General features: G+C 35.7%; 1 non-coding gene across 1 annotated transcript; it reads left to right on the plus strand.

Annotated features, from left to right (window-relative positions):
• Window positions 1-1,927: 1,927 nt before the first annotated feature.
• TRNAM-CAU (transfer RNA methionine (anticodon CAU)) lies at window positions 1,928-1,999 on the plus strand. Its single transcript has one exon. It is a non-coding gene; the product is annotated as a tRNA-Met (tRNA).
• The last annotated feature ends 5,695 nt before the right edge of the window (window positions 2,000-7,694 follow it).

A 7,694-nucleotide genomic window follows, 5' to 3' on the forward strand; every position in this document is an offset into this window, starting at 1 on the left:
AAAGTATTCTAAGCTCATAAGTAAGTATTTTTCTTAATTAAAAGGGAAGTATTTTCATCACGCTTTTGTGCGCAAAACTAAACCCTCAAAAATGTTGTACTCTTAACATTTCTTTGAAGAAAAATAAAATTTATCACAGATATTGTATTAATAATAACACCCTTTTCGTAAGAGTCACAACACAAGGACGATATTCGATAAGAAACTTACATTTGTTGATCACATCACCATTACTGTTAAAAGTGCTATGAGAATACTGGGTATTCTGTACAGATTTACTGAAATTCGCGATCTCAAATCTCTCAGTATTTTCATCAAAGCTTTCGTATCTCCTAAAATTGAATATTGCTCACTGATATGGAACCTGTGCTTCAAACTTATTCCGTTTTGATTGTCCTTAACTCTTTTCTTGCCATTGTAAAACAAAGAGTTCCTTTAGTGCGTATAGTCTTAATAAAACAGAGCTCCTAAACAAACTCATTGTTCAGACTCCACTTACTAGACTATGATGGCGGACTTGCTGTTTCGCCATAAAATTATCAATAGGAAAATTAGCTCCGAATTGTTGGTCTCCGTTCTCAATTTTCGCGTACCTTCCGCCTTACTAACAGTCATACGTTACTAACATATGTAACACCCAGGTTATCAATTACATAACGTTCCTTATACTTCAGGCTGGCATCATCATAGTTTATTGTCAGATTTTTTACTCTGAAAATCATTTTAAAAACAAGTTAAAGTCTCTGTAAATATGGTACATATTCTATAAAATATGTATATATAATAATGTTTTTTATGTTTTAATTTTTTCTTCTTTCTTTGTTATTTCTTAGATACTTTGTTACCGTACATTGTTTCAGTATAAAATGGACATTGATCTGTATCTGAAATATTTATGAATAAACAAACAAACAAACAAATAAATAATGTTCAACTGAACGCAATGAAACTAAGGTAAACTTCTTTCGCCAGTTATTTCTTGTGGAGCGTTTTAGAAGTGGTATGTTTCTTGTTTGATAATTTACTTACTTCTATTATTTTTTTTAATTCTAGAGTAAAATTTACATTCTTTGGCGCTTTAAAAAAAAAAAAAATTCACAAGTTGTATAAATTAATTTCCCACTAACATGCACTGTATAATAAATTTGGCACTTATCATTGATTTCACGTTTATCCAAGAGGCATTACTCTATTTTCCGCTTATAAAGAATTTTGGTTTGCGTTGATAAAGTAAATATATGAAAAAAAAAACCTTATATGTAGCCAGTTTTGATGGATATTCCCGTTATACCTATTCAATAAATTAATGTCAAAAAATCCCATAAAATGGGATTTTTCCCACTAGTTGGCACCACTGTACCGCATCAATGTGCTGTATAAACAAAAGTTCTTTTACGTAATATTACTATTAAAGGTCAAATTTCAATTGTGCATTTGAACCATTTCATTATTAATATGATAAATAATCAATAAAGATTGTGTTGTTTTCATTGATACAATTAACCATTTTTTAACATTGATTTTCAGCTGCATGTTTTAATTCTTACTAAGTGGTTTAAGAATTGATCAAATGAAATTAACTCATATTTTGACGTCATCAACATACAGTATATCAACGTGGAATATGCTATAAGCTCGTAAACAGAACAAGCGATAATGGAGCTTTAATGCAGTAAGGCAGTGATGGGACTTCCCCCTCCCCCCAAAGAAAATGCAGGATTTAGAGTATTGTAAATTTTACTTGGAAATGCACGGAAGAGAGGAAACAGGGTGATCCCTTTCCATGGAGAAATCGCTCCTTTTTTTTTTTTTTTTTTTTTTTTTTGTGCATATTTACTTATAATGGAGTTCGTCTAATGACCCTGGAATTTACATTCACCCAGCATAAGTGCAAATATTATGAAACTGCGTACGCTTGTGCTCGTGTAGCAGAGTGGCGCAGTGGAAGCGTGCTGGGCCCATAACCCAGAGGTCCGTGGATCGAAACCACGCTCTGCTAATCGTTAATTTTTTTCTTTTTCTGTTAATGTTTCTCAAATTTTATAAATATATTGATTATAAAAGCAAAGTATTGTTTGTAAACCAAACAATGTAAAAAGATAATTGATATTACATTTATTAAAGTAAGTATGGTAACTCTTTATGCAAACTGCTCCTGTATCTGTCCAAGGTCGGCGTGTATGCCTTTTCTCTCAACTATGATACGGTAAGTAAGTCCTTGCATATACAGAGAAGACATCCGGAATTCATTTTAACATAACTAAAAATAAATAAATAAAATAAAAAAACATAAATTGCTCAAATCTTAGAGTCCTGTATTCTCAGATAGGAGTCAAAGTTGTTTCAGTACAGTGGCCACTCTAAATTCAGACGTATAAATATTAGCAGTGCTACTTTCTCAGAAAGTTATATGCTACTTACAGGGTCTTCGATCAAGAAAATTAAGGATCAAGGATATAAGATCAAGGAAATTTATATATTTAGACCTATCGGACCCTATGCGTAGTCGTTTTCAGAGTCGTGACTAACACCTGATGCTAAATCCCAGGAATAATCGACGTATGAGAGAATTTTTTTGCCCTAAATGATATTTTAAATAGTTTTTTTTATCTAATAATGTGTTTGGACAATCCTGCGAAAAAATCGTGACCGACCCTTCTCAATCTTTTAACCCTTTGCGTTCCAGTGATATCTATGTGGATGTCATAAAATACTCCGTTGCAAAATACCAGTGACATCATTCGCGATCGAAGGGGACAAGGGGCCTGGGCCCCTCTTGGCTCGCGAAGACAAGTTAAATTTCTTAAGATTTTCTTAAGACAAATATAAATGAGTCAATCCATGCAAAGTGATCAAGAAAAAATAAAATTGCCGCTCGACCTTTTCAAAAAAAAATCTAATTTTTTCATGAATGTTTAACCTACGCGAGGGTACTTCAAAATCACAATTAATTATTTTTTACAACATCCCATGGCGAGGCAGCGGCTGCGGCCATTTTGCATTTTTTCGATTTTAGGCGTTTACGTTGTTTTGAATATCTCAGCATGTATTTGCCCTACCAAACTGAAAATTGCTGGACGTGTCCAACTCGTGCAGAGCTAAGACTTTGATCTCTTAACATTTTTGCCTAAAACCACTTTAAGGAGGTGAAATCAGGGTCTAAAGTAGCAACATTTTTGGACATTGAAGACATGTTTCGGAAGAGGAAACAACTGACGCACAGGTCTGAATTTGTGTGTGCATGTAGTCTCAGGTCATAAGTTAACACAGAAAAATTTACAGACCTGTAGCTGCTTCCAAAGGCGTTAAAAAAAAAAGTCGTAAATGTGGGAAATTATACCAATTTGGCATGTTTCACTATCCAATATCTCCAATGGGCCTGGATGAAAATATCTGAAATTTTGGGAATAGTTAATCCTTTAGTACACCATAACACACAACAAAGCACGTTTTGTGTTTTTGAGCAGAAGGGGGTCAAATCATTAAGTAATGACGCCATACTGTAGAGGAGCTTTGTTCATAAAGTCAACTGGAAATTTGTTGTTGTGAAATAAAATAAAATACCGGTAGGATGAATGGTTAGTCCAGTCAAGGCTTTCAAGCTTGTTTCTTTCCTCTAGTTGTAATACTGTCTTATCACACCCACAGCTGCACTGGTGAAGAATGCCGCTATCAGCAGAAGGCGAGGAAAGTCAAAATGTACACTTGACAAAAATAAATAAATAAAATAAAATAAATAAAAATAAAGTCCGTAAGTACTCCTTGCTCTTGCTGCTTGCTATATCAATGATATTCAACCATGTTTTTTGTTGTTTTAACTGTCAATTCATGCAGGAGATTGTTGTCCTTTCGTTTGATCTACATTCCACAGTCAGTGTTTACAACGAGTAAGTGTTCACTGACTTACTGCATTCCCATGGGATGTTGTAAAAAATAATTAATTGTGGTTTTGAAGTACCCTGATATAGTATAAACATTCATGAAAAAAAAATAGATTTTTTGGAGATGGTCGAGCGGCACATGCTTGATCACTTACGTTAGAATGGATTGACTCAAATGCCAAACATAATGCCAAAAGCGACCAGCTAGAAACTTTTCTTCGGGTGCCCATGAGCAACATCCATGCGGATGTCAAAAAAAAAAAAAAAAAAAAACTGCGTTGTGAAATACCAGTGATATCCATGGAGTTGGCTGCGGTGGCTCAGTGGTAGAGCGTTTACCTCTGGTGCATGGGGTCCAGGGTTCAAATCCTGCTCCCGCTAAGTAAACCTTATGGTGGACAAACATCGTTTGCGTGGGTTTCCTCGGGGTTATCCCGTTTCCTCCCACTTTCTTCATTCCACCACTTGATTAATATCATCACCGTCTCCTATAGCCTAGCCGGTATAACCGTGGGACGTAAAACGGAATCCATGAACATTTCATTTTCATCCATGAAAACGTCTCCCTTATTATGGGTCGTAATAGTCCTGTCGCTGTTCTACACACCAACAAAAATCGATATATGCTGACCATACATTCACTCAATTATAATCAAAGCCGTATGGGCATCCATTGCCCTACATATACTGTAAACTTAAGAAATTTAGTTTTAGGATAGTTGCATGAGGCTTCTGATTTGAATTCAGTTGATTGCAGTTCATACTGCATTAGTTTCGTTTCTCATATTTTCGTTTCTATTACATGCATGCAGGGGTGGACTGGCCATTATCAAGTACCGGCCTAATGGCCGCTGCGCCCTCCTCACATCAGTGCCTTTGCGCCCTCCTCGGGAGCGACTAAGACCCGTCTTAGCCTCGGGAAGCCTCCTCTCTGAACTCATTCGCTAGCCTTTGGCCAGCTAGGGCTCACCCCAGACCCTGGTATTTGCTCGGCCTGCGGCCTCGCTCTTTCTGTTTTCGGCGTGGGAATGCTATTAATGATATTAGAATTACCCCTAAATATATAGATTTGACTCTAATACCGGTCATTTTGGACGATTTTTACATATCACTCTTACCAACCCCACGCTCCGCCCCAAATCTCAGTATTTGCTCGGCCTGTGGCCTCGCTCTTTCTGTCTTTGGCTTTGGGAATGTCATTATAATGATCTTAGGGACCCTGCAATTTATAGATTTGACTCTAATATTGGTCATTTTGGATGATTTTTATATATCAACCCTCCCACCCCCACTGCTCCGCCCCCAGATCCCGTCTTTACTCGGCCTACGGCCTTTCCCTTTCTGTTTTTGGCTTTGGTGGTACCATTAATGATCTCAGCGACTTCGAAATATATTGATTTGACTCTAATCTCGGTCATTTTGGATCATTTTTACATGTCTCTCCCTCCCACTCCCGCCTTTAAGGGTGCTAGTGGCGTTATATACTTAGGCTGTTTTATGTCACACTATAAGCTATATGCTTCCAAAATTTCGTTAAAATTATTTTTCTCGTTCTTACGTTATACTATTAAAACCATTCCTACTGTTATAACCCCTATTTAAATAGCATTGGGTTCAAGTTTGCACTCAGTTAAACCGGACATATTTTTTTAAAAAAAGAAAATTTAGATATTAGCCTATCAAACAAGAAATGGATTGTTGCTGGTCCCGATTTCTGACATCAAGGTCAAATCGAAGGCCAAATATTTAAAATCTCTCAATTCAAATTTCGAGCTTGTGCTTCTACTCCCCGCTAAAGCTGCGCTCTTCACGACGTTTTTACCTCCAAATATCGATTCTGTGATGGCTCAGGAAGGGCTCAGGGCTCAGGAAGTCAACACTTACAATAAACTTTACTGTTAGGTTGCAGACGAGTTGATTCACTATGGGCTACGTTATTCAAATAAAGTTTTTCAGACAACATTATCAGTATGGACAGCAAACTGTACAGCGAAAAGAAAGATAGAAAAATGAAGGGTTAACTTAAAAAAAAAAAAAAAAAAACGCTCCAGTTGAAATGCTTATACAGACACGGACAATGACACGTAGAACCAGTTGTATTAACAAATGCTGAAACAAATCTTCAATTATGCGCTTATTCACCTAAAAATCACCTTCATTAACATGTCTGCTTACTAGGAGCGTATCCCCAGCGTGTACGTTAATATATACTTACGAGAGAATGCCTATTTCTCAGATTTTGAGTACAGTTTCAAAAGTTCATTTCGGTAAACTGTAAAAGGCAGTGATTACTATGCTAATTATCACAAATTAAATGCAAATTTTGAGTTGCATACACACAAACTACTAGGGAATGAAGACCATGTGCTAACAAAGAGTACACTGGAAACTGAAATAACATGTTAAAACAAAAATTAAAATAAGATGATAATCGATACAAATGTAGGGGATGAATATGACATGTCCAAACTTCTCCAAGTATGGTGGAAGAAGCTATTTGTTTACTTCTTCTTGGCCAACCGCTAAGAACATTTATAAATCCACATTTGGCTATGTTATACGCAGTTAGTACATTTAAATTCACGAACGATGACGAACTGAAGAGTACGAAGGTACAGTTGCAAGTAACAACCGTAGTCATAATAATATAGTTTCAACTAAACAACGTTGAAAATAGTGGGTAATTAGGTGGTAAGTAGAAATGACCAAAACTGAATAGTTTATATCGATCGAGACATTCTGACCAAAATAGACAACAATCTTATTATTGACAAAACGTGTGAGAAAAGCAAGGAGATGCGAAGGCTCCTTCAAGCATAAAGCAGTGACTTTACTTTCATTTTCCAGTTTTGTTTTTGAATTTCTTTTTTTTGCTAGGTAGGTATATAATTCTAAATTTACTTTTGTTAATTTGTAGTAAATGTTTCATTTATACTTTTTATCAACAGTTTTAAAAATATATGAAAAATAAGTTAATGTTATGATGAACATAGCTTTAAAAGGACAAAAGTGTGAAAAATAGCATAAACCCCAAACTTAACTCAAATCTTCAGTTATAATTAGGCTGTTAACAAATGTAGCCGAAGAATGTAAACAACTGGTGTGATTTTTGTAGTCTCAGCTAAAGTGTGCAGATTTATATAGACCTAATATATTTAGTACTCAAAGTCTCTTTCTTTATGAAAATATTGAATTTGTATAATTCTATCGTGATTAACTGCAATAGCTACTTAATCTTTTGTTGCTTTTTGTGTACTACCAGGGGAAGCCCCCCGGCTCTTCCTTTTATTAGGAGGGGGTATTCCACACAAGCGAAAGCCTCGGATGGACGGCGCCCTCCCAGAGTATGTGACCGCGCCCTTTTTACATAGCCAGTCCACCCCTGCATGCATGTATGATATATTGTTTTGTAAGTATATAAAAGTAAGTCGAATCAATATGTTGTTGCTTTTATGAGTAGTAACGAAATTTGTGACACCATTATTTATTGCATATAAAGTGAATCAATATTGTGTCATTAGCCTTAGTTGCAAAACTTCAAAGAAAACAATAGTAAAAATAGAAGAAAGAGCAATGAAAAACATCGTATTCCAGAACAATTCAGAACATAATATACAAGGAAAGCAAAAGTAGAAAAGTAGGAAATCCTACATAACAAATAAGGTGAAGGTCAACATATATATATATATATAAGGCCGGATCCAGGATTGTTTGAGGGAGGTGCACCAAAACTACCAAAATAACAAGTGACACTGAAACTCTTCAAAGTGACATATGACAGTATACTTTACACCTGACAGCGCTGATAAATAG

This window comes from Thermobia domestica, chromosome 9 (assembly GCF_964235325.1).
Source record: "Thermobia domestica chromosome 9, izTheDome1.hap1.1, whole genome shotgun sequence".
Taxonomy (NCBI): Eukaryota; Metazoa; Arthropoda; class Insecta; order Zygentoma; family Lepismatidae; genus Thermobia; species Thermobia domestica.